Source organism: Sciurus carolinensis, chromosome 4 (assembly GCF_902686445.1).
Source record: "Sciurus carolinensis chromosome 4, mSciCar1.2, whole genome shotgun sequence".
NCBI classification, from domain to species: domain Eukaryota; kingdom Metazoa; phylum Chordata; class Mammalia; order Rodentia; family Sciuridae; genus Sciurus; species Sciurus carolinensis.
The window spans coordinates 64905424-64932913 of record NC_062216.1 but is presented as its reverse complement, the minus strand read 5'-3'; the positions used below and the strand labels follow the sequence as shown (position 1 = coordinate 64932913).

Sequence of the window (27490 nt, the reverse complement as noted above, 5' to 3'; positions counted from 1 at the left end):
ACTGCCTTGACAAAATTTATTTAGTGACTCTCCATGAGAATTATTTTAAATGACTAGGATGAACCACAGACTTTTCACATTTTGTCACATATCCTTTATCATTGCCTCTTTCCCTAATTCAATTTTTTTGACCAGTTTGAGAAGAATATTTGTGTCTCATACCCCTGAACACTTTAATGCCTTTACTCTGCTGTGAATTGTCCAGGAAAACACATTGTCTCTCATAACCCTGGAACCTTCCTAAATTCAGGAAACTAACACAGATACAATACATTCTTCCAATGTATAGCCCAGGTTTGTTAGTTGTCCTAAGAAAATCCTTGATAATATTTTGCATTCTCCATGATTGGTTTAAGTCTAGGGTCACCTAGTTCATACACTTATCACATCTCTTTAGTCTCCTTTATAGTTTTAGAAAATGTTCAAGTTTGCCTGCTTCTGAAATTTAGAGTCAAATACTCTGGTATCCCTGTGTGTGTGTGTGTGTGTGTGTGTGTGTGTGTGTGTATGCATGCTGCTTCATTGGTGATTATATGTGTGTGTGTGTGTGTGTGTGTGTATGCATGCTGCTTCATTGGTGATTATATGTGTGTGTGTGTGTGTGTGTGTGTGTGTGTATGCATGCTGCTTCATTGGTGATTATATGTCCAGCTAATATGTCAAAAGGCAACATTTGCAAAGCACATTTCACCACCAAAGTAATGCTGGGAGACATCAGAACATCAAATATGTGCCACCAGGCCTACAATATAGAAATAGCTGTCAACGTGTCTGCCATGCTTACCAAATTGAGTCAGTATGAGAGTTTGGCAAGCAGGAGTTGACTGGAAGAGGACAGCCCATGAAGGAGGGGTGGTATCCATGGGTTCTTCACTGGCAGCCTTGGAAGTTGAAGGTGCAGAGGCCCTCTGTGCTGGGGTGGAGGCTAGTGAATGGTTCACAACTGGCAGCACGAGAAGCATGGGGGCGATAAGAGAGGGTCTGCTTTGCTGAGGGCTCATAGATGCAGCCTGAGGGGTGGGTTGTGGGACAACAGAAGGGTACAGATTGGGATTTGGGTGGGTGACCTGAGGTACTGGGGGGCTAGTGGAGATAGTTCCCTTAGGTGGTTGCCTGTTCTGCCTAGGGCCATGGACCTTGCAGTGTGGGCAGGAGCAGTCAACGGAAGCAGGAGAAGATAGAAAAATCACTGCCATAGAAGTGGGGGTATTGTCCATCTCAGGTACCATTCTAAGTGTTATTGAGTCAGGACAGTGTGTACTGCCAGAATGAGAAAGTCCTCAGATCCATCTGGTAGTTCTTTCTAGGGCTGGGCTTGTGACTCACTAGTGGCACATTTGTCCAGCAAGTGTGAGGCCCTGGGTTCAATCCTCATAAAATAAATGTTTTATGTCCACCTACAACTAAAAAATAATAATAAAAAAAAAAGAGTGGTAGGGGTGGGCTATCATCTTAAAAAAGAAAAAAAGCCCTTTCTACAAATAAAAGCTGGACCCTGATCTTGAATGGAGTCCCTTAGAATTGGTGGGTGGAAAGTAGAGAGATAAAGTCTTTTTATGAAAACTCTCCTTTTAAGGTGAGTAAGAGATGCCAATGGAAAGCTTCAAGCTTTTCTGGGGCCACAGGGTTGAGGGTAGAGAAAAGACTCAATGGTCAGTTTTTTCCAGATGTGTCTTATAAGGTAAAATGATTGCCAGATACCCTCCTTCCTTCCCGCTAATTTACTGTGTCTTTGGCAGCAAAATATTCTCTAGGTAGTCAGTCAAGGAAAGTCCTGAACCTGGCCTGGATCCCACAGATGGGCCAGCAGATGGTTCTGACTACTTCCTCCGAGCCAGCACTCAGTACCAGGATTGTGGGTCACACACTAATGCTCTCCTCTTCCCTTTTCTCTTCCCACCCCCAATGCCTTGCCCAGTGTCCTTTGGTTCTTGCAGTGAGCATGTGCACAAGTAAGACTGAGTCTGTCAACACTGAAAATGTGGCTGGAGTTGCATTGAAGGAGAAAACTGTGGGGCCAGGCTGGCATGAGTAAGCATGGCAAACCCAGGTGCTTAGGCCTCTTCCTGGGGTGTGGGCAGGGAAATTGTGCTCATCACTGGAGGGGCAGATACAAGAAATAGAAGAAAGACACCTGAACCTCAGGTGACAGCCTGTGTGGAGAGAAGTTATCCCTGGGTTGGAGTATGGCCCCAGACATGGCATGAGTCCTAAAACTGAAGTAAGTTTCAGCTCAGTTCTTCTGAGACAGGTTTGCTCTCAGATTTTGAGCCCCATCTCATCCTCTTATAGAAATACAGAGTATGGGAAGGAGTGAAGTCTGTTTCTCCCTGTTCCCTCTTATTCCCTTTCATAAGAGATTATAGTTTAGGTTCCTGGGACCCTCTGGCTACCCTTTCCATTCTGAGAAATGTGGCCTGAAAGAAAAGCAAAAAGATAAGCTACACAGATAAGTGATAAGTGTGCAATGCTAAATTATCCTCCTAATGAAGAGAAACAGGTGCCTGAAGCACCACCTTGAATAAGTAAAAACTCACCTGTGCTAGGCCTAGATTGCATCCAGATCCTCCTCCAACATAAGTCCATATTTAGATGTTCTCCTCCTCCCTTCCTGTTTCAAATACCAGTCCCTGGATTGAGGCAGCTGACTTTGACCTAGGACTGGGTCATGAGTGATGCAGCAGTTGTTGGTGTGGAAACAGTTCACATGTGGATTATCACAATCTCAAAAATAGAAGTCAGTTGTCCTCTGTAATGTCCCCCCTAAAAAGACAAAGGGGAAAATGGTTTAACTATTGAAAATAGGCAAAATGCTGGTTTAATTACCAATATCTCAGAAAGCAGAGTCTGAGGATTAAACATGCACCATTGATCTTGAGCATTAGTTCTATAAGAGAGATCATTCAAACTTTGCTTTGGGAGATGGAGGCTGCTTTATGTGTTTCCTTGAGGTCTAATAAACTTACTGTGGTTACCAGAAGGAACTACACACTGAAGGTTCTCAGAAAGACTAGTCCCAAATAAAATGTCTTTCTAAACTGCTTCATTGATGGAGCAGCATCATTCCTCTCTGGTATGACTCAATAGCTGGAGCAAACCCCAGCCTTTTGTAAGAGGTATTATGGTTTGAATCTGGAATGTTCCCAAAGGTTCCTGGGTTGAAGACTTGGTTCCCAATGCAGTAATGTTCAGAGGTGGGGCTTCAGAAAATTGATTATATTATGAGGGCTCTAACTTCATCAGTGGATTAATCCAATGATGGGTTCATCATTTGATGGCATTATTGCAAGGTCAGAGATGGGGCCAAGTTAGAGGAAGTTAGAGGAAGTAGGTCAGTAGGTACATGTCTTGAAAGGGCATATCTGTCCCAGCCCCTTCTACTCTCAGTTCCTCCTTCTTCCCTCTATGTATTGGCTGCCTTGAGGTAAGCACTCTCTTCACCATGATGCCAAACCATGGGTCTAAAAGCACTGGAACTAGCTAAGTATTAACTGAAACAATGAGTTAAATGTTTCCTTCTTTAAGTTGCTTTTCTCAGGTATTTTGTCACAGCAAAAGAAAGATAACTAATGTAAATCTGTGAATAGCAATGTGGCCTTGAGAACAGCCTGTGAGCCAAAGTTGAGGGAGATAAAACAAGGCTGGGGAACAAACTAGCTCTGAAGCATCTTTCAAGGGTATGTAGGCTTCAGGACAGTGGAATGGGGAACCAAGGAACATGCCATCCTTGGTTTTGGCACTATCAGATCCCCACCCTGTCTTTACTACAGAGGTCCCTCCACAGCCTGAGCTCCCCATTGCTTAAACTTCTCAGTGGAATGCGGAAGTCTGCACTGCAGATTTCTCAATGCTGTGTAGTGATTATGTCAAAATATTGTTAAAATATGATGCTAATTACAGTTTTAAGCAGTGTCCTAGGTCTGTGGCCCAGGTCTTTACACTTTTCACTTTTTTGGAATAGTATAAAACAAACACTCAAGTTTCTGGATGTGGGTACAACACAGGAACACATGGAAAGGAATACAGGAAGAAAATCCATAAGTTCTAGGCCTTTCTGTTATATGGCCATCAGGAGGAGGGTTGGAGAGAAAATAATCAAAGCAGGGTCCATGTTGCAGACTAGGGAGGGACCAGGAAGGCAACACTGGAAAGTCCTTTGACTACAATATGTTTCAGGAGCGTGTGTGGCTCTGTTGGAAAAAGAATATGATTATACCCATAGAGAGAAGCTGGCAATCTCTAATCTAACTTTGGAGATGCACTCCACAGACTTTGATACCTCTGTAGGAATGGTTGCTGTGGGGTTAACATAGTGGAATAGAAGTATCCTTTGCATGACTTAGTAAGAGGTTGGGACAACAAAGGAGAAACTGTGTTCCAAAGAGAAAAAGAGGAAGAGCTCCAAGAATCAAGAAAGAGGTGTGTCTCGAGCAGCAGAGAGGCGAGTGACTAGAATTTGGTTCCAAACAAATTGGCTTTATTTGATGCACTCGGGATAACACAAACCTTAATCTTTCTAATATCACACATCAATCAAATCGAATGGCAAATAAACACACCTCAATCAAATAGTCCAAAGTCCTCTCTGCCTTGTCGGTTCTGGCGACCTCGAATGCGACGTTATCTTAGCTGGGGAGCAGATGCTGGCTGGTCTCGGAACTCTCTCGGGCCGATGGTCTGGGAATCGAGGACCGGCAGGTCTCCGCTGATCGTGAAGCCGCCAGAGTAGCGGAGTTTCGGCAGTCTGGGCGGATGGATAGTGATGGGGCTCGCGAACCTGGATGACGTGGATTCTGGATTCGTCAGGAGATCTGGGCTTAGCCCAGGAACTGTCTGAGAGGGGAGTTTATATACCCTTTTTCTTGACTTGTTTCCAGTTCTGGTCCAGATGGTGTCTTATCTCCTTGATGCAGCGCTCTCGTGACACTCATGTCTCTCTCTCTCTCTCTCTCTCTCTCTCTCTCTCTCTCTCTCTCTTTTTTTGCCGTCCACTAAGGGCTTTATCATTTATTCGTTAGACATCCAAGTCTGCTCCTTTCAAGGTGGAAAAGATAAAAAGCATGAGAAAAGTACGAAGCAGTCTGCAAGTCCACCCCTGGCTCTCTGGGGAGGTGGTGAGTCTCCAGAGGTAATGCAGTCCCAACGACAATGAACTATCCATCCTAGCCACAACAGAAACCCACAGTTATTGCAAATTTTAAGTCCAATGTGGGGATTTGGGATGCAAGTAACTCCTCCTGTGTGACAGGCTTGCTTTGGGGAAGAAATCCACTGTATCACACACCATATCTCAGAGTGCTATAAACAGGAGCCACCCCAACAGGAGCCCTACTGTTTGGACTGAGCTATTCTGGAAACCAGAAACACACAACTATAATCATTCAGGGTCCCTGGGGACATTCTGCCACAGTGACTGGGTGGGAGATGACCCTGAGGACAATCATAGAGAGGAAGAGGGTCAGTTGAAGTCACAATGAGAAGTTTAAGAAGTGGGGAGCTCAGGCTGTGGAGGACACAGTTGTTGGTGGCACTGCCCTCTGCAGTGAAGACAAATGGTGGGGATCTGATAGTGCCAAAACCAAGGTTGTCAGGTTCCTTGGTTCCTGAAACTGACCCCCTCAAATGCAAAACTCAGTGGTCTGTTTGCTTTCCCTATTCTTTGAGGACACACCTGAGCTTGTACATTTGCTACCTTCATTGGTGCACAGACTGGGAGATCTCCCCCACTGGCCCACATGCTGTAAAGCTAGTCAGGGGTAGCTATGGCTCTGGGTATGCATAAGAAAGGGAAATAGGCCTCTGGAGTGAATATGCTAGCTGTGGACAACCAACCATTAACTAGATGGCCCAGCAGGAAATGTGCCTGTTGGGTGGGAGTACAGAGGAATTTCAACAGGTTCCAACTGCCACTCACTATTCCCCTCCCCCATGCCAGAGGAATTCCAGTATTAGAGGACTCAGAAAAAAAGCTTCTCCAATACAAACACCACAGCTAGGAGAAATTTCTTTGCCTTGATTTTCTCTCTCTTTCCTTTTTAAAATATTCTTCTTAACTTACATCTAATTTTATTTACCTTTTTTTTGTGTGTGTGTGGTGCTGGGGATTGAACCCAGGGCCCAACTGAGCTATCTCCCAGCCCATTATTTACCTTTTTATTCTTTAATTGAATTTTTATTTCTTTTCCTTCCCCTTTCTCATTTTCTTTTCCTTTTATTTTGCTTCTTTTCTCCCTTTATTTTTTCTCATTTTATTATTAATTTTGCCTTTATTAACCTTTTTATTGTATATTGTTTTGGCCTTCTTTCTTTTCTATTGCTTTTGGTAGTGTCATTGTTGGTCATACTCAGTTTTTACTGTATCTCCATGTCTGGTTTGTCTTTACTTCTCCTCCTCCGTCTCCCTGGTCCCTTTTCTCCCTTCAGTTTTCCTGAGGTAACTTCCACCACCTTTCTTGTCCTTTTTCCTCTCTAGTTTCCACATATAAGAGAAAACATATGACCCTTGACCTTCTGAGTTTGGCTTATTTCGCTTAAAATATTGTTCTATTTTCCTGCAAATGATATAATTTCATCCTTTTTAACTGAATAAAAATTCTTTGTGTTTATATACCATATTTTCTTCATCCATTCATCATAGCTTGAGTATTGTGACTTGTTCTGCTGCAAACATGAGTAAGCATGTAATATAATGACTTAAATTCTTTGGGATAAATACCAAGGTGTGGTACAGCTGGGTCATATGGTGTTTCCATTCTTAGTCCTTTGGGGAGTCTCCATACTGATTGCCATAGTAGTTGTATTTGTAAGGAAATCCCACGAAACCATGCCAGACATGGGAAATCACATAAGGGAATTTATTAAGCAAACAGTGTCTCCCTGCAGGGTAAGAGAGAAAATGAGAGGAAAATAGAAAGGAAAAGAAAGGGTGCACGCTAGAAAGAGTGGAAAGCCAGGAGGATAGAGAAAAGTGAGTAGGACAGACAGAAGGAAGGAAAAAGATGGCGGGGAAGCTACAGTAAAACAGTTGAATTCAGCCAGGCTAACAGGGGACCAATATCGGAAAAGGATACTTGCAAGCTGACTGATGAACCAATAGCTAGCTAGGATGTTCACAGATTGACAAGTGGTTGGGAGGCAGGCAAAATGACTGTACCTGATGGGCAGGGGAGCAGCTTTATACATTACAGTATTAATTTACAATCCCACCAACAGTGTAAAAGCATTCCTTTTTTACAACATCCTGTCCAGCATTTATTATCATTTGTATTCTTGATGGCTGCCATTCTAACTGGTATGAGATAAAATTTCAGTGTAGTTTTGATTTGCATTTCCCTTATTGCTAATGATGTTGAAAAAATTTTTCATATATTTGTTGATTGTATTTCTCTGTTTAATTCATTGCCCATTTATTAATTGAGCTATTTGTTTTTTTTTTTTTTTTTGGTGTTGAGTTTTTTTGAGTTCTTTATATATTCTACATATTATTCCTCTGTCAGAAGAGTAGCTAGCAAAGATTTTCTCACATTGTTTAGCTTCTTTCTTTACATTTAAAATTGCTTCCTTTGCTGTGAAGATTTTTACTCATTTATTAAACTCTTGGCATTATTTCTGAGCTTTAGGGGTCCTATTGAAAAAGTTGTTGTCTGTGCTTATATTTTGGAGAGTTTACCTTATATTTTCTTTTAGTAGTTGCATAGTTTCTGGTCTAATTCCAAGGGGTTCAATTCATTTTGAGTTGGTTTTTGTGCTGGACTAGATGAGCATCTAGTCTCATTCTTCTACACATGGATAACCAGATTTTCCAATGCCATTTTTATAGGCTATCTTTTCTCAGTGCATAATTTTGGCACCTTTATCAAGGATCAGATGCGATGACTGTGTCTGTGTGTTTGTCTCTGTGTCTTCTATTCTGTACCACTGATCTATGTATCTCTTGAAAAGACATTTCTCAAAAGAAGTACAAATGGCCAATAAACATATGAAAAAATGTTCAACATCTTTTTTTTTTTTAATTTTTTTTTTTTTTTTTTTGCAGTGCTGGGGATTGAACCCAGGGCCTTGTGCATGCGAGGCAAGCACTCTACCAACTGAGCTATATCCCCAGCCCTGTTCAACATCTTTAACTATCATGGAATTGCAATTCAAAATTTCACTGAGATTCCATATTACCCCAGTCATAATGGCCATTATCAAGAAAACAAAAAGTAATGAATGCTGGGGAGGATACAGGGGGAAAGGAACTTTTATACACTGTTGGTGGGATTGTAAATTAGTACAGTCACTATGGAAATCAGTATGGAGCTTCCTTAAAAACTAAAACTATAACTACGACATGATCCAGTTATACCACTCCTGGTTATTTACTTGAAGAAATCAAAATCGGCATGCAATAGTGATACCTGTATAGCCATGTTTATGAAGTACTGTACAAAATAACCAAGTTATGAAATCAGCCAGTCAACAAATGAATTAAGAATATGGGTATATATATACACAATGGAGTATTACTGAACCACAAGGAAGAATAAAATTATGACATTCCCAGGAAAATGGATGAAACTAGGGATCTTCATGTTAAGAGAAATAAGCCAGATTCAAAAAGACAAATATCACATGTTTCTCTCATATGTAGGATCTAGGAGAAAAAAAAAAATTAGATGGGGGACTATCAGGAAAGAGAGAGGGGAAGGAGAGTCAAAAGGGTAATAAAAAGGGTGGATATGGTCAAAGTATATTATACACATGTACAAAAAATGTCACAAAGGAGCTCATTATTTTGTAAAACTAACATTCACTAATAATTATAATACAAAATGACTATAAGTTGAAAAATAAGAAATGATTGCTGTTATTCCTATCCATGCTCTTATGCATATCCATGTTGATGAATCTACTCTGTGCATACAAAATAAAATGCCCAATGCCAGTGCCAGTATTATAACAGGCACTAGATATATTAAGGTCTTTACCCATTTCCCTGCCTCCCCAACCCATCCCATACAATGTTGGCATACTAGAGAAAAATCTGGGAACAATAGGAGGTTGAGGAGACGGTGAGAGACCAGCATTTTTAAAACTTAGAGTTAAATCTCATGTAATAAGATGAGATCAGGAGGAGGACTTCTATGTGGTGAGAAGGCCTGGGTAAGGCAGGGGATCAGAGAGAGAACTGCAGAACTTTGTTGGGAAGGAACCAGTGGGTAAGGGAGTTGATGAAAGGAAGGAGCCATCAATCTTTGGAAGGAAAAAATGATAAAGCTGAATAAAAGAGAAATTAAAATATCAAAATTTTAAAAATCAAAATAGAAAAAATTTTTAAAGGACTGAATATATAGTTCAGTGGTAAAACACCTCTGGGTTGCAATCCCATATCAAATAATAATAATAATAATAATAATAATAATAATAATAATAATAATTATAAAGCTTCTTTAGGTAATTCTGTGTATAGCCAGGTTTGAGAATCACTGACAAAATTTCCTAACTAAGAGACATAGGAACACAATTATATCAGGACCATAGATGAGCTTCAAGGTGTTTGTGTACTACATGGACTTTTATGTAAATGTATGTGCCCATTTTCTATACATAGGACCTAAACATTCATCATATTCTCAAAAGAGTCTATGACCCCATGAAAGCAACGAATTCTCTGATCCAGAGTGGTCCTCATACTGAATGGTAAGTTCACATGGAATAAGGGATCAAACCTTAAGCATTCAGGCCTTTGGGGGGGATATTCAACATCCAAACTATAGCAATTGACTTTAATCATAAACAGAGGTTAAGTTATCTGAAGTCACTGCTTTCATTTTCTTCTCTATCCTTTCTGTCTCTGACTGGTTGGTGGGTTGAACTATCCATTGGACAGCTTTGTTTTTTCATTGTGGTTGATGTTCCCAAATTCTACATTTCTGTTTTCCTCACATCTCCATGGAAAACAAACTTACTCAAGTAAATCCTTGCCCTAAATCCAAATGCCCAACCCCTTAAATTCATACTCTATTCACACACAAAAAAAAATTTCACAAAAATCCTAGAGATGAATATAAACTAGTTTAGAAAAATTCAGTGCCCCACACATTAGGAATCTGTGGGAATGTTCTGAAGAAAGTGGGATGGATAATAGTAGTATTTATTTGAATACCTAATAGCAAGCCAGAAGAAATTCCTTTCTTAGAAGTAGAAGATAGCCTCTTAGCGTCACCGGTTACCGAGTGTGCGGAGGACCAGGCTCGAGCTTGCTAATAAGTTACTCTTTGTTGCTTGCATTGATCGTGGTCTCTGGTGGTCTTTGTGGGGTCTCGAGCCGCTGGGCACAACATCTTGGGGGCTCGCGCAGGATGCCCCGAGCCCACCCAGACACCTGATCATAGAGTCATAAGTGACACCTTCGGCCGGTATACAAGTTTTTAAAGCAGGAAATTTGTCAAGCTGCTATTCTCCAGAATAAACTTGTCTGTAATGGAGTAGCTGCTTCCAGAACATACAACCTAGAAGCACCCATCCCCAGATGCCTTTACAGCCTGCTCTTCCCCAACCAGATTTCTACCTTGGACCCCTCAGTTGACCCGATTTCTAAAAAGGGAACTCCAAACTTCTTGCCCCACGCTGCCCACTTCCAGCTTGAAGAAGCCAGATTGGTCATCACCCATTTTCCCTACAGTAGTGAAGGAGTTCCTAGTATTAGAGGGGTAAATGAAGTCAGAATTGGGGACAGGCAGTTAGTATAGAAATATGGGATCGGGCCAAATTGAGGAAATGAAGGCCATGAAGGCCATCTGCCTCTGGAAGTTGGAGACTGCCCCTGGGAGAATAAAATGTTAAGGATCTCCTAAGCTCATTAATTACCAAATTTACCTGCCTTTAAAGACTGTAAGCAAGGAGGTCTATGTGCAGCCCTGGGAGAAGAATGTTGGTTTTATGCTAATCATTCTGGAGTAGTGAGGGGATCCATGGCTAAGGTCAGAGAGGGTCTCACCAAGAGAAAGCGAGAGAGGGAGGCCCAAGAAAATTGATTTGAAGCATGGTTCAATAGGTCCCCTTGGCTTGCTACCCTAATCTCTACCCTAGTAGGCCCTTTAGCTCTGCTTTTGCTTATTTTAACTTTTGGCCTCTGCATTTTAAATTGCCTTTGTTAAAGATAGAATAAATACGGTACAGCTAATGGTGCTAAAGGCCCAATATCAGCCCATTAAGCAGCAAGAATTAAAACAATAGAGACCCAAGATTGGCTCTCTAAATGTTCTTAGAGAGGGGGGGATGAAAAGATAGAAAGAGCCTGCACCTGTGTAAATACGAGGCTCTTCCCAAACTACCCTCAACCCCTCATAAAAGCCGCAAAGAATTTTCGTCTCATCTCTTATCTTATCTGTAAAGGCCAGGTGGCTGACCCAAAAGCAAACTTTGCTGGCCCAAAAAGCAAACTTAAAGATAATGACAACCCTCCTCTCGGAGGTCAGGGTGACCCAGAACTTAAAATAACATGCTTTGTATACAATTTTAGATGTTAACCAATTAAAAAGAACACTGTAAAACTGCTTGCCTTTCATTATAAAAACCCTGCTAAACAAGGGCTCGGGGCCTCTTAGCACCACCGGTTACCGAGTGTGCGGAGGACCAGGCTCGAGCTTGCTAATAAATGACTCTTTGTTGCTTGCAAAAAATAAATAAATAAATAAGGTAACATGGTACTTGCTTGGGCCCTACAAAATTAGGTAAGACCAAGCTGGTCAGCATGAAAAAGGTTGGGTTCAACTGGTCTAAAGGTAACTACACAGTTAGCCCTACCATCATGATCTGGAATATATCAGCAAAGATGGGGAAAATTAAGATATCTTTTATGATAAGCACTGAAAAATGTCCACTGCCTAGAAATGAATCTTATAAAAATTGGCTGAGATCTCTACAAAGAAAACCATAAAATTTTATAGAGAGGCATTGAATATAAACCAGAGAGGTATTTCATGAATTGGAAAACTCAGCATTAGTAAGATGTCATTTCTCCTCACACTGGTCCATAAATTCAACACAAAATCAAACTGAACTAAAATTCTAAATTGACCTTTTACCCAAGGTGAGAAGTGAAAAAAATTACCTGTTTTATAGATTAGATGGTAGGGAAGGCACTAGTATGAGACCTGGAGATTGAGAAGGCACCAGAAGAAGAGCATTTCAGACAGGGAAGAGCAAATGTTCTAGGGTAGGGACCACCTCTGTTTTGGGAATTGACAGTAATGAGTGAAAAGGGGTAGTGGGCAGAGGCCCTTCAACATCAAAGGAAGGGATGTGGATTGACTCTGACTGCCCTTGGAAGATGCAGAGAACCAGGAATTAAGTGGGGGAATTATATAATCTGATTTCCATTTTGAACCAACATGTTGGCTGCTCAGTGAAGGATGCTATGTTGTGGGATAAGAGGACAAGCTGTTAGGAACCTGCTGGAAAAACAGGTGAGCAGTAGAGATGAAGAGAGGTTGGCACTGTGGTGACATTATTTGATGGTGAATCAGATACAAGGATAGAGAAGGGGTATCGAAGACAGCTCTAAGGCTCTTAGACTTGTCCTAGGGTAGATGAACTGGTGCTGAAATTTAGGAGACTAAGAAGAAACCAGCATAAAGGGAGAATTTGGGAGATATATTTGGTTATAAACTATCATCTAGGTTGTTACATTCTGGAGTTCATACTGCATATATATTTTAGGAGTGAGTGCCATATATTTCCCCCGAAGTATAAACTCCAAGAATACTGTCCAAAAGCCTCCTTGTCCTGGGAGAGAAGCTGGAAAATGGGCAGAATATGCAGGAAAGGGAAGAAAAAGGAAAGGAGTTTGGAGGTTGAGATCCAGGAAAGGTCAAAATGAGAAATGAAGAAACAAACACTGTTCCTTAGGATGACAGTTTGGGAGTGAGCAAATCCCAGCTGTGGAGAAGAAACAGAGGAAGGACAGAGAGAGGTCAAAATGCTACCCTGCCATCCAGGGAGGGAGGAGGGTTCTGAAATGTGTTTGATTTTTCCCTTATTTACATCTCATGAGCAGTACAGAGGATTGCATGGTTTTGTATTTCCTCAGTGACCTGGAAAATCCAACTTTCCAAAAATCCCTCAAGATTGGAAAGCAAGAATATTTTCTTTTAAAAATTATATGTTGGGAGGCTAAAGAAGGAGGATGGCAAGTTCAAGGCCAGCCTCAGTAACATAGTGAGGCCCTAAGCAACTGAGACCCTGTTCAAAATAGCACCTCTGGGTTCAATTCCTAGAATTAAAAACAAAAAATTAAAATTAAAATTACATGAAGGTTTAGACATCTTTTTAGGCTAGTGGTCTGAAATCCTTTCTGGACCCAAAGTCCCCATTTTTGTGACAAATATGTTATAATACCTCCTTAATTTTCCTGACCTAAAATTTATGTTTCTGCACATATTATAAAAATATATTATTTTTTAACTGCAATGCAACTGGAAAAGTTTATGTTTAGTAGGAGTAAGACTTCATTTCCCACAAAATTAGAAGACAATGGAAGAACAAAGATAAGAGATCTTATACTAAAAACTAAATGTTATGGGTGAGCTATGCCATTAAAATAAACAGGACGTGTTTGTGTCCTTCCACAATGTCAAAATTTATCAACTAATATTTCTTAAGCTTTAATTCACCTGAGTATCCATGGTTCAGTTGGCAGCCATGAGCATGGCAATTACAAGTTCTCTTATTCCATTCCAACTTTAATCGATAATGTCACTCAAGTCACATCTCACAGTTTACACAATGATATAAGTTATAAAACAGCTCATAAAAGGTTAACAGTGGCCACAGGGTTTAAATAGGCAGAACTGAAAGCAAAAGGGGAGAGTTGTTACATATAAGGAAGAGGAAAGTCACAGCAGGTGGTCAGAGAAGATTTTTGAGAACCCATAGAACAAGTTTGAGGTGTGGAACTTGTTCAGGGCAAGGAGCCATTCCAGGTGAGGGTTCCAACAGCAGGCAGTTTCAAAGTGGGCCAGGTCAACCAGAAGACCAAGGAGCCCTGGAGCTGGGAAGTTAGTTAGGTACCTCTCATTTTATGTGTTTCATGTGAGAGTTTTGCAACATTCATAGGCCTGATTTTCCTGATATGGGTTTGACATACCCATGCATCCATGTGCTTCTGATTTAATTCAATAAGTTCAGAGATGGTAATTTTTATTAGTACTATTTATTTATTTTTCCATTTGTACCTCATGATAGTGTTGTGCATGTTCTTTTTGATATGGTCTTAATGTTCAACATATCGTTGCTATTTGCCCAGACAAGTAGGTAAGTCATTCTGCCTTAGCACTTGCACTTAAAATGGAATAGCTCAGAGAAAACTTTATCAAATAGAGCTACTCAGGGCTACCCACAGCCTGAAAGCTGCTATTCTGTACAACAAAGAGTAACTCAAAGCAGGGCACAGCCTGCTCTCCATGCTGAAGTTATAACTGGTGAGCCTTATTTGCCTTATAGCACCCTACATAAATATCTTTCAAAAGTCATATGGGACACACCACACTTCACTGAGCAGAGCTGTCCCACACATTGCAAGACATACAGCATCCTTGTCCCTGCCCACTAAACACTAAATACCAGTTTTTCCCTCCAGGAATCACTGCAGTGCTTCTACTGAGTTCCAAGATGCCCCATGGAGGCCAGTGCTATCCCCACACTGGGAACCACTGCCTTAGGCTAAGGTGTAACTTCAGATTCAGCTTCCTACTGAATCTTAGTTAAAACCTACTTATCTAAATTATTAGGAAACCACAATGTCTCTCAGAAACCCCTTAGGCCCAGAAACTCACCACACAAGTCACCTAAAAGGAGAAGAAAAGAGAAGGAAGGGAGGTGCTTGGACATGGAACGCAGCTCCTCTTTCCACCCCTCAGGGACTCCAACATCAGCACAGAACCAGGAGGTCTGTGCTGTGTGGGTGCAGCTCCTGCCATTTCTTAGGACTTGATTGGAGAGTTGGCATTGTCCTGATGATTATTTATTTGTAGAGGGCCTGCAGGGTACAGGAAGCACATAGTGCAGAGCAGACAGGCACAAATGTGTATGTCAGAGACAGTCCTCCTCACTGCAGCTCCTACACCCAGAGATTTGCATATTGTTACAACATTGTGACAGATTTCTTTCCTGCCTGGTGCTTGAGCACAGCAGAGTTACTATGAATGATAAAAGAATAATTATATGACTTGCATAAAGCCTCTGTGTGGGAAGGGTAGTATTAGTTATTACATTTAATTATTTAATATGGAAAGTTATTCACTCTGTGTAAAAAAGCTTAGTGGGAGAGTACACTGTGCTTCCCTGACTCTGTCCCTGCCACTGGGAAAGAAACTGGAACACACAGGGTCCAGTAGGGAAAAGAGGGATTCCCAAGTCTCCAGGATGCTATGACATTAACCCATTCAAACCACACCATTGAAAGCTCAAGGATGTAGAAGGGAAAATTCCTTTGAGAAAAGATTGTGGGGTATCTTGCTCATATAGGGGGTCTAGGAAGTTGTTTCACCATGCTCAGCTGCACAGGCCCCATGATCTCAGGGAGCTCAGCTACTGTGAGTTGACGGCAGATATTAGAGTCATCCACATGGTTCTGGTTCTGCAGGAATGCAGGATGCTGAGGTTAAGGGGACATGAAGGTTTCCAAGATTTCAGGCCAAGTGTACCAAAGTCAGAATTCCTGCAGGCTGCCCCTGAGGCCAAAGCTAGCAATAGGGACCCCAGGAATTAAGAGATGTCAGTAATGTGGACTGTCTGCTGAGAGAGTCAGGTTAAAAGAGAGCCCATGTGCACCACAACCAGCAAGGCCAAAGGGGTGGAACTGCCCATGCACTTTAGAGAGCATATCTCACCACCATGTGTCCTATATGCTGTATGTGGAGTTATAGCAACTGTTTGTCCAGTTGGGTTTCTGTATTGTTTTGGTACCATTCCTTCTTTTTATCATCTTATTCCTCCCTTTTGGAATGGGAATATTTACTCTATGCCATTGTATACTGGGCTTATGCAACTTGCTTTTGATTTTATAGAAGCTCAGAGCCAAGAATTTGTCTTGAGTCTCAGATGAGACTTTGGACTTGGATTGTGGGGTAATGCTGAAACTGTTAAGACTATGAAACTATTGGAGATACATTTTGCATTGTGAGATGGACATGAGTTTTTGGGGACCTGGGGTAGGATGTTATGGTTTGACTATGAGATATCTCCCCAAAAGTTCCTGCTACAATGCAGGAATGTTCAGAGGTGAAATGATTGGATTGTGACAGCTGTAACCCAATCAGTCCATCTTAGTTTGAATGGACTTACTGTAGGCATGTGGAGCATGACTGAAGGAGGTAGCTACTGGGAGCATGCCCTGGAAGGGTTCTGGCTGCCAATAATGGAGCAGCACTACTCCACCACATTCTTCCACCTACCATGTGTTGCCTCACATTAGACCCAAAGTCTAAACTGACCATCTGTGGGCTGAGACCTTGGAAGCCATGAGCCCCAGATAAACTTTTCCTCCTCTAAGTTGTTCTTCTCAGGTATTTTGGTCACAGTGATGAAAAGCTGACTAACATACCATGATACCTAGTGACATTATTCAAACATCTGTATGAGTATTTATGAGGTTATATGTCATTTAAAAAGTATTTTGGCCTAAGAAGTATGTTGAATCAAAATTTTTTAAAAATCCAGGTTGAGTCACAGCAGCCTAAGTTTTGGGGAAGAGAAATTCACAGTTGAGAAGTTCTTCAAAGACCTGATTTGGGTTATTGACTCAATTTCAGTGCTTTGTGCCTGCATGTGGTTTATAGGCTGCTTCATGTTGCAAGTGGGGGACACTTCCAGACTTGTTTGAGGCTGAAACTGGGCCAATACACTCTGCTGCTGGCCCCCTCCATCCTCGTCCTCTTTTTTTTTTTTCAGTGCTGGGGGCCTCCTGCATGCTAGGCAAGTGCTCTGCCACTAAACCATAGCCCCATGCCTTCATCATCTTTCTCCAAGCTCACCTCTTAAAGTGTTTATTTTCTTTCTTCTGAAAATGCACAGCTGTGCTCTACACTATGGAAATTCTGCAACCTTGGAAACTCATATAAGTTCTTTGGTAAAACCTCCAAAGTGAAGTGATGATGGGGAGCAGTACAAGAAAGCTTTGCTCAGTTATTACTAAACATAAACTGTATATAAAGAATAAAGATAACAGAATGACACACACACACACACACAGACACACACACACACACAAATTCAAACTGATCACATCACATCTTAACCTCAATAAGACTTCTTCTTAATCAGTACAAAGGAAGTAACAACCTATTGTACTAAGAGAACAATCACAAAACAGGGTCATAAAAAGCATAATTATATGCAAAACTCCAAAAAGCATTTATCCTAGCCATTTCTGTTCATAGATTAGGTATTAAAATATTATTTTTCTCTCTGCAAATCCTGACTAAATGCATCACTCCATTCCAGCAGATATGGCTGCCAGTCCTTCTTCCTTCTCTATGGGTTTTTTAACTAGTTCACACAGAGAGTTAGGCAGTTTGTTTCACCCTGATGTTGTGTTCAAGTGGTGAAAACCAACATAATCCCTATGGAAATCATACTACAGATTTGATATAACAGACATGCGACATCATGTAGTGACATGCTTTTCTCCTGGAATGGGTTTAAGTTCTCCAAAGCAATGTTCAAAAAAGGAATTTAGAGGTGATTCATGCTGACATCTTGTATCAGAGAACACATCTGCACTGATTAGCAGAAAATGGTTTTAAATGAAAAAAATGGACAGCTTAGACTTAACAATGTGAAAAACAGATTGGTAATAGCTAAAAACATTTTAATTTTAATCACAAAATTTAAGGCACTACATCATAATAAAAATATTAAGAAGAAAACACATAACATTCTTTTTTCTTTTTTTCTTCTTTTTTTGTATACCACCATACAGGTTAAGTGGCTATTGATTTGAGGAGTCTCCTGGCTCTCACACAAAACAACTATATTGGCAAAGGGAAAATAAAGCACCACAATAGGAAGAAAATAGCTTTGATTTTATGAATAGTATAAAAATATTTTTACTTTCCTCCAAATGCTCGGCATTTCATTCATTAAGCATTTACCAAATACATAACACTAATAAACTATATTATCTCATCTATTAACTACCATTTGTTTTTGCTAACTCAAGTCCTTAGATGCATAGTGGCTAAAAAGCAAATATGCATATTTTATGAAAAGCATTTTCACTACAAAATCACTAAGTATTGGATGAATTATGACAAATGGCTTTTTCAAAAACATAGCTTTTCAAAAATTATTTATAGGGGTTTGCAGGTGTGGTTCAGTGGTAAAGCACAGGGTAGCACACATAAAGCCCTGGGTTACATCCTTAGCACTCCCCCAAAATCAAAAAGCCAAAACACAAAACATAAAGAAATAAAAAATAATAAGTAAATAAATAAATAAATAAATAAATTTACAGCCTAAAAGAATGAGAAAACTCCACTTGTAGGGTAATTGTAGGGTAAGAATGGCAAAGAAGAGAATACAGCAATAAACAGGGAGATGAAACCAGGAGAGAAGCAAACTTTGCTGACTTGGCATTTTCTCAATGAGGCTTCTCTTGATTAATATAAAAATGTCAAGCATGTAGATTTTCCTGTCTTTTTTTCACAGTACATATAACTATCAAAACATACTACATATCATAATTGTTTGTCACTTCCATTAGAATTTAAATTCCTTTGAGTCAAGGATTTTCTTTATTCATAGCAATCTACTCTAGAATAGAGTATGGGTGTAATAAGTACTAAATATATTTTTGAATGATGAAAAATTGCTTGGTACATAACCGGGTGGAATAAAAAGAAAATTTAGAGAAATGCTAGAATGGACAAAAAAAAAAAAAAGTTTTTTTTTCAGTACTGGAGAGTGAACTCAGGGCCTCATGCATGCTAGAAAAGCACTCTACTCCTGAGATAAACCCCCAGCCCAGGAATCTTTATTGCTGACAGAATTCAAGTTGTCCACCAGTGAAAGCATCTTCAGTATTCACATCTATGAATATTACAAATGTATTTACCCTTTGATTCAGTAGTCCCAGTTCAGGGGATTCAAACCATACAAAAACCTCTACATTTCACACATAGATAGTGTTATTCACCATAGCCTTCTTTAGAGCAAATATTAAAAACAACCCAATTTCCTCATGTAACTATGTGGTTAAATGAAAGATGACCATCCACATGATGAAAAGCAATGCAATTGAGGGAGAAAGATCTGTAGCAGGCTCTGATTGTTCACCAAGTTGAACCACTGCTGGTCTGTGAAGTCACATGACCGGTGCACTGTCAATGCCTGGATCATCATGGCCACTGAGGACTGGACCCAGGAACTCCACCCAGATCAGTCATTGTCCAGAAAGGGGGACTCTAGCTAATCTCTGGGGACACAGCCCTGTTGCCTGGGTGAACTCAAACCGTGCTCTACAGGGTTACCTAGAGAGAGACAAACCACAGGGAGTTCTTTGTCTATTAGAGTCCACTCCAACTTCATTAAGGAAACAAGGGAAAGATTTTCCCACAAGAACATTTCACAGATGGAAAACTGAGGACCAGTGAGGAGACAGTCAAGGGGGATCATGAGAGCAGGGCCATTCAGAGCATGAATCCCATATCTGGTCCTCCACAGGCCGCACCTGGGCTGTTCATAAGCTTCTGGACTTGAACTTCTGCATGACCTTCATCCAAGCACCTGCTCCCAGCTGTCAGACCACATGCCTGTGACCTGCATTCCCTCATTTAATCTTTTCTTAAGTCAACTTATTATGAAGGGGGCCTGTGCGTGTTCAGTGCTGCATTTCCAAGCCTCTAGAACAGATCCTGGCACATGGAAAGCACTTATTGTTTACTGAATAAATCAGTGTGATCCTCTCAAAAGTTCTACAAGTCAGGTGATCTTATATTACACATAAGAAAATGGAGACACAAAGAATTATTGGTTTATCCACCCATGCATTCATTCATTCCTCAGGCTCCTGTGTTCTCCCTGTTGCATGTTAGAATACAACCATGAACCCCTGACATGTTCCCTATCCTCAGAACTTACAACCCAACAGGTGGGACAGCATCTCACCCACCGGCCATAGTGGGGCTTTAAGATGGAGCCTTCCCTAGCTAAGATTCAGTACTGCCACAGAACCACAGAGTCAAAGATATCTCCATCCAGCTGTGTACTTTCTGACAACAAAGTATAGGGAGAATCTGCCCCCGAGAAGGAGTTAATTCTAGAACTTCCCCAACACTACTGGGTGAGATAGAACCAGTTCCAGTACTTTCTCAGACACCATCTTTTGTTCTAATTCCACAGCACCAGACCCAGAGCTAGAAGAGCCACCAGTGAACCCTTTAGTATGGGCCCCTGAGCTATCACCAGGGCCAGATCCAGCACCAGAGGCTTATGGTCTTCCCTTTGACAGCAGCCTTTTTGTTTTAATTTCCTTTTTCTCTTTCATGTTCTTTATGGTTTATTAAATTTTATGCTTAAAATTTAAACACAAATTTAGTCTTCAAGTCATTTTAAATCACTTCCAATTATACCATTAATGGGTATCAACTATATTCAAAAGCTCTGTGCTGTCATCAGCTTTGTCTAGCATTGGTTCTGAAAAAATTTCAAAAGTCAGATCCAGTTGCACAAGCAGTGACAGAACAAATAGTCACATTTCTGTCTAGAGACATTTCTGTCATTAGATTTGGTACCAACTGTCAGCAGTCACAGAGCTGTCAGCAGTCACAGACAACAACCATGCCTAGCTGCAAATCAGGAGTGGAGCCAGCTCTGTAGCAGCTCCAGAAGAGAGTTAGTGCCAGCACAGGATCGATCATCTGTCTCCTATGGAGCTCAAGTCAGCTCTGCTCCCAGCATTCTTGCTAGAGGCAGCACCACCTATAAATCTAGAACCAAGTCTAGCACCAGCCATGTCAGCAGCTGTGGAGCCCCAGCCAGCTCTGAACCAACTGCACAGGAGTGCCCCATGCCAGCAGAGTGTGCTTTGGGAAGGAACCCAATATCACGGGGATCCCTGTCTGTCCTTCCATGTGGGACCCTTTCCTTTTCCACTTACTAGATCCATTGTGTTTGTGATATCACAAACACAAATACTCATGCACTCACACACACAACAGTGACTTGCTGAAGGAAGAGGAGAAAAGGACACTGAGAAGGTGACAGGGGAATAAGGAAGATGTATTAGGCAGCTTTGCTATGGGGTAGGGGTATACACTCTCATAGCAACAAGTCCAACAAGGGCACTGCATGAGAGGAGGGATATGCCAAGCTCATGGTGGGGGACCACCAGTTTCCCAGGGTCTGATAGGGTTGGGGACAACCCCAGAGCAGCCTCAAGAGGATGGACGGGGGGGTTTGGTGCTTACCAATCTGGTAGAGAAGTAGGATGAGGTACCCTTTGTGTGGAGAGGCCATCACCTCTCAGGAACCTCAATTTCCTGCTCTAAAAATCAGAGTGCTTGGATTGGGTGACCCAATGACCCCAAAAGTTTCTAGCAGTTTCTGTGTCCTGTTTTTTATTGATGATCGATGGCCCACCAATATCCTTGGAAGATGCTATGATCTCTGCACATCTTCTGAGCAGAGTGCAGTCTAGGCCTTAGGGCTCTGAGAACCTGTGTCTTCAATACTGGACCACTCCTCCAGGGTTCAGGTAAAACACTAACCTCTTTGGAACCTTGGGGTCCTCATTTGGAAATGGGCCTGCATCATTGCCCTGACTGGGATGAGTGACTTGGACACCCCAAGTCCAGCCAAGTGTGACAGGGGCACAAAGTGACTCTGCTGTCCCTCCATTACCCTGGAACTGGAAGATATGGCTCCTTTGCTTCCTGGACACGGGCCCACAGTATATCTGCACTTAGGTGAGGGTTTTGACGCTGAGTTTCCTGCCTGGGTTCAGTATTAACATTGGTCACTGGGGGCAGTAGTGCCCACCATGCTCAATGGAGCAAGTGGAACCAGGGAACAGACCCCAAGGTCATGCTGTGTGCCCTGCCTCCCACCCAATGGAACCTTATACTGCACACAGTACAAGTTGTTCAGGGATGTACTCAATTCTCAACTCTCCATTCAGCACCGTGCCCTAGCACTCACCTGGGCAGGGACTCTATTCAGACTGGGAATGGCTCTGGAATTGACCACCATAGGCACAAACCTCCAGGAGCTGCTGATCTGCAGGTGGAGATGCCCAAAAACTCAAATCAAATGTACATTAAAGAGTAAAGTACTATAGTGAAAATATAGCCTGTTAATCAAGGTAACCCTGGGGTCACTAAGTATGGATCTGAGAATCTCAGTGAGGTGGCACTTCTGTTGAAAGCACAACAACAAGAGGGAGACAGCCTTGCTCAATTCTTGGAGCAGTATTCCTGGAAAGACTTAGTAGTGCTAAGACCAGCAGGCAAAGTGAGTTTGGCCAGTGAGAAGATAGGTGTGGCTGGAGAAGACCAGTGTGGCTGGAGAAAGCCTGGAAAGAGGGAGGAGGGGAAGGGCAGATGCTAGGGCCTAGACACCTCAGGAGCTATCCATTGCTGCAAGACAGCATTCACCTAACTCAACGCTGACATTCACAGACAGTAATGATGTCACAGTTTCTGGCACCTGATCCAGGCCAGCTCAGTTGATGTCTTTGCCTCCAGGTCTCTCAAAATTCTGCACTGGGACTCACCTGAGGTGACTGGCCTCTGAGTTCATTCCTCTGCAAATGGTAGGATCCAGTTTGGTTGAGCCCCAGTGCTTTTGTCTGTGAGACAGAAAGCAGACTTCCCATGACTCAGTCTTGGAAATGATATCCCATAACCTTTGCCAATATCTGTTCCTTAGAAGCCAGACACCAAGTCTAATTCACCTAGTTGGGAGGAGACTAAAAGTCTTGGGTACCAAAAGACTGGTCACTGGGGTGTACAATTTATGAGAGGAGAAACATGTCCAGGGAAGCCATTAGAAGATCTATATCAGAAAGGAGCCATTTCTGAATCTCACTTACTTCAAACTTCCCATGGTGCAGAGTAGGAAATGTGGCCAAGAGGGAAAGTGACTTTCTTTAGACCTGTGTGGAACCCAGATTTAATTGTGTTACAATGTCAATCTTTTCCCCTTCCCTTCTAGTGACTGTCCCTTCTCTAAATCTCTAAGTTTGTGCATTATAGATATGTGACTCCAGCCTTAGGGTTCCATGGGTAATACAGGTACTTATGGGCCACATACACTTGATGACATTCCTCAGAAGCAGATGCTAGAATGAACCCCAGAGAGCAAGTGGGAAGCCTGAGGAGGACCTGAGAGGCGCAGTGACTTATCCAAGGCCAAGGTCCAAACCCAGCTCTGTCTCCCAAAAGCTGGGTAACTGGGTATATTCAGGCCTGGCTGAGGGATGATGGGCCAGGGTGCATTGGTGTAACTGTGTCCACCTGTGCATGTATCATGGGGAAATGCGGTACAGCCAGCATCATAGGTGAACTTTGGGACAATCTTGTGTGAGGAAGAGAATCTGGGTAAAGGGACCCCATGAAGGAACCTCACTTCCTTGACAATGGACCAAACAGAACTTGGGAGCATGGCAGCCAGGCACCCACATTGCAGATCTAGCCCCAGGGAGCTCGGTTGTCTGGAGACCTCTGAGAAAGAGTGAAGATCTCTTGTCTTCCAAATTGCCAAGGTTCAGGTCTTAGGAAACTACTGAGTAGGAACTTCACTCATGTCTGGAGATGCTAGGTGGGCCCTCTCCCACAGTGCCTCTAGAGATTTTCCTGGAAGAACCCAGAAGTGACACAGGACAGCCTAGGGCAGGCTAGAATGATCTAGCCCACTACTCTGATCTCCCCATGCCATGGACAGTCACAGAAGGATGCTCCCCATGTGTGTGTTTGTGTGTGTGTACGCATGTGTGTGTGTGAGTGACTATGGAGGAAAATACTTTTGGAGCTCTTTTACTTAACTGTATGGACATTGGTCATTTTGCAGCTTACTACTATTTCCACATTAGAACTGTCCCTTCTTGGTTCCATCCAAGGGCACAAATGAGCCAGTCCAAACACTGAATGAGTGTAGCAGAGTGGGGACCACTTCTTCATCCCTGCCCTCTTTCATACCTACCAGTTTCATTACCACCCAGTAGGTGCTAGACCAGCTATGCAAAAGGTGCACACCACCTCCAAGCCCAGAGGCACTTGCCCCTCCTGTCTGGGTCTTGGGAATGCCCTACAGTGCTCTGAGCCCCAGTCAACTCTGTGGAAACTGGGGGTTTCAGAGGAATACCATCCTAGGGTGTCTTGAGGATCAGGTGGGATGAGCCCTACAAGTGCTTGCCCCAGGCCTAGCTCTGTGCAATGTGTTGCCTTGGGCTGTGAGCTTCTCTGTGTGACTGCCCCTCCTCATAAAGCAGCTCTCTGCCTTAGGCCTTACTTCCTTGAGGTCCTGGGCAAAGCAATTTCCCCAGTTGGGAAAGAGGTTGAGGACTACCTCTGGGAGGGGCCCCAATCTAGATATAGCTAGATATAGCCAGAGCAGGGCCCTCTGGGGTGAACTGAGGGGAGCCTGGGTCACAGTGAGATACCTGGGAAGGAGCTGGTTGGCTTAATACATTGCGTGAACATATGAAACATCTACTATATGCAGGCACATTTCTAGGCATTGAGCATATCATTCAGGGATCTGGGTAAACAAATCTCCCAGCCCTCCTGGGCTTTAATTTCTGTCAGGAAGTCAGCTAGTCCCACTAGGTATCCTGGCAGGTGAGGAGCTCAGGACATCAAAGGAAACACCCTCCTGTTCTCCTTTAGGTGTGAGGAGGATGAACAAGAGTGGGTAGGTTTTGGGTCCTCCAGAGTGAGGACACTTGGGAGTCTGGGGTAGAGGACAGGTGGGCTGTTTGGATTCATACTAGAGGGCTGGGATCTGGAACTTCACCTGTAGGAGGAGGAGAGACAGCCGTAGGTGGGATCCTGGCACCCAGGGAGAAGCAGAGGGGAGGCTGGTGGCTCAGACTGGGGGCCCTGTGAGGATTCATCCCCACCACAGCCTAACCCAGCAAAGCTTGGACAGGATGTGTGGGGAAAAGCCTGCCCACACATGGACTTCACAACTCTGCTCTGCCCATCTGTACATGGGTAATGTTGCCCTATCGGGGGCCTTGGAGGAGCCTAAGGGAAGGCCAGGCCAGGTTGCTGATTGTTGTCTGTCTGCCCCCACTGCCTTCTGCTCCATCCTGCAACCCTGGATGAAAAAACACCCTGAGAATTCCAAGTTCACGGACTCCTGACCAAATAGTAGGACCTATATTTCAGTGAGGTCAAGCCCTATGGTGAAGAGGCTCAGGGTGGTGACTGAAAGCATGTGATGAGGGGGTCAGTGCTGGGCCCCAGAAAGAGTAAGCTCCAGGACCACCCTGGACCCTGCAGGCAGGGGACCCTAGTCTGGGAAGACATCCTGTTGTGGGACAGGGGCTAGGGCTTCTCTTGGAGGCAGGGGTCTTCTATGAATGGGAAAGACTCAGGGAAAGGCAGTCATGTTTGAGATATAGAGTTGTCTCTGTCAGCAGTCTTCCTAATTCAATCCTTAGATTTGGGGTAGCCCAGAGACAGAGCCTCTGATCTTGAAGAAGAGGAACAATCAGCGCTAACATCAACACTGAAGAAAGGGTCAGCTCCAACACCATCGCCAAGAGACAACCATGAGTCACAGGTCCAGTTATAAAGCAAGAGGAAGCTCAGTCCCAAGCATCCAGATCAGAGGATATTCTACCTCTGGCAGCACATATTCCAGCTGTAGATATGTAGCAGCTGGGGCCGCCTCAGTGGAGCTGCTCTTCCATTCATGGGGGATTTAGAGCTTGCAGGTCCAGAAGCAGCCAAACCAGACTTCATTCCAACTCTGGCAGCACATAGTCTGGATGCTCTGGATCCTGTGGTAACTGGGGCAACATTTATTGGGGTAGAGCTCCCTCTTCCTGGGACAGCTGACCTTCCAGTCAATATGGAACAAGAGCTGGCAGATTTCCACCTTTGATAGCATGTGACCCAGCAGCTGAGGATCCTGGGCAGGATGGGGCCACCTCTATGGAGACACAGACATCTTGCCTTGTGGCAGTTAATCCTCCAGTCATTGGGAATCTAGAGCTTGCAGATCTAGAAGCAGTTGAGTTAAACTACATTCCAACTCTAGCAGCACATAGTCTGGTTGCCATTTAAAATAAATCCTCCAGTGACATATTATTTTCAATGTTTTGGAGTGGACTTTTAAAAAGAACAACATATATCACAGTGGAAACAAACTGAATCACACAAACACCTACATCTACACTCACTCAAACATGCATTGATTATTACAATCAGATTCTCATTAGGGGAGAGAGTGTCATGCAAAAAGACTATTTGAATACAATAGTGAAATCTAAGTGAAAAAGACATCTCAAACAGCAAGTAATCCCAAACGATTTTTTATCGTACATGTAATCATTCATGGCATCTTTACCTTCCACTGTTAAATGAACACACTCAGCTGCCATCTTGATACAGCCCATAACAGCCTGATACACTCTCTTGAGTAAAAAGCAAGGTTATCACTCCCTCTCTCCAAGCTAACCTGAAAATAGTCCACTGTATCAGAAACAAAGTTCCCAATGTTGAACACATCCCAGCCATGGGAACTTGGCATACCCTGGAAGTTGGCGGATTTCACTCAAATAACATAGTCCAAGTGTGGATGTAACTGAGGAGTGACTTCAATTCAGAGGATGTTTCCCCATTGTTTTCAAAATATTTGTTGTAAGTGATAGAAACACATCTTTGCTAAAGATGAAATGCTTCCTCCTGTAAAAGACACTTGGCACATCAAGGTCTCATGGAATGTTCCAGGCACTCAGCAGGTCTGATCCTCCCTGCCCTCAGCTCTCAGGATCCAGCATCACCTGCTAAGGTGCTTCAGGATGCCTCAGAAGACCTCAGTTCCCACCCCTGGGTTCATGCCCAGCAGTATCATTAGCTGTGCCGACTGAGACCTAGAACATGCAGAGTTCTTTCAATGTGATGATCAGGTTTGCAGAACCTGGAGTGAAATCAAATAGTGTGTACTTACAAAGATGATAAGACTGACGATCTGAAATGATCCCCCTGAAGTCAAATTCATCAAGTTGCCATGTGAATAGGAAGATGAGTAGATGCTTATCTTTGAGTCTCCCTTTCTTGCCCTCTTCAATATGTTTTCCCCATCACGTGTGTGTTGCTTCTGGAGAAAAGCACAATTCATAGACCTGAATTTTGGTCCTCTCCCCTGATGAAGAGTAGATTGGCTGACAGGTAGACAATAGGAGAGAAAAGGAGAAGCCAGAAAAGTTCACAATGATAAACGAAGCAAACCGCAGCTGTAGCAAACAGAGCTAAAGGGTACAGGTCCAGCTCTTGCT

At 42.7% G+C, this 27490-nt stretch overlaps 1 protein-coding gene across 3 annotated transcripts in view; it reads right to left on the bottom strand.

Annotated features, from left to right (window-relative positions):
- Ddx11 (DEAD/H-box helicase 11) overlaps positions 1-27490 on the bottom strand; it is a 94335-nt gene that overhangs the window by 50776 nt on the left and 16069 nt on the right. For all 3 annotated transcript variants that reach the window (XR_007108159.1, XM_047548103.1, XM_047548102.1), the window contains exons 3-5: positions 27163-27312; positions 4560-5034; positions 2538-2763 (exon numbers count right to left, since the gene is read on the bottom strand). The gene's annotated coding sequence lies outside the window, so the exon portion shown is untranslated. The remainder of the gene's footprint in view (positions 1-2537; positions 2764-4559; positions 5035-27162; positions 27313-27490) is intronic.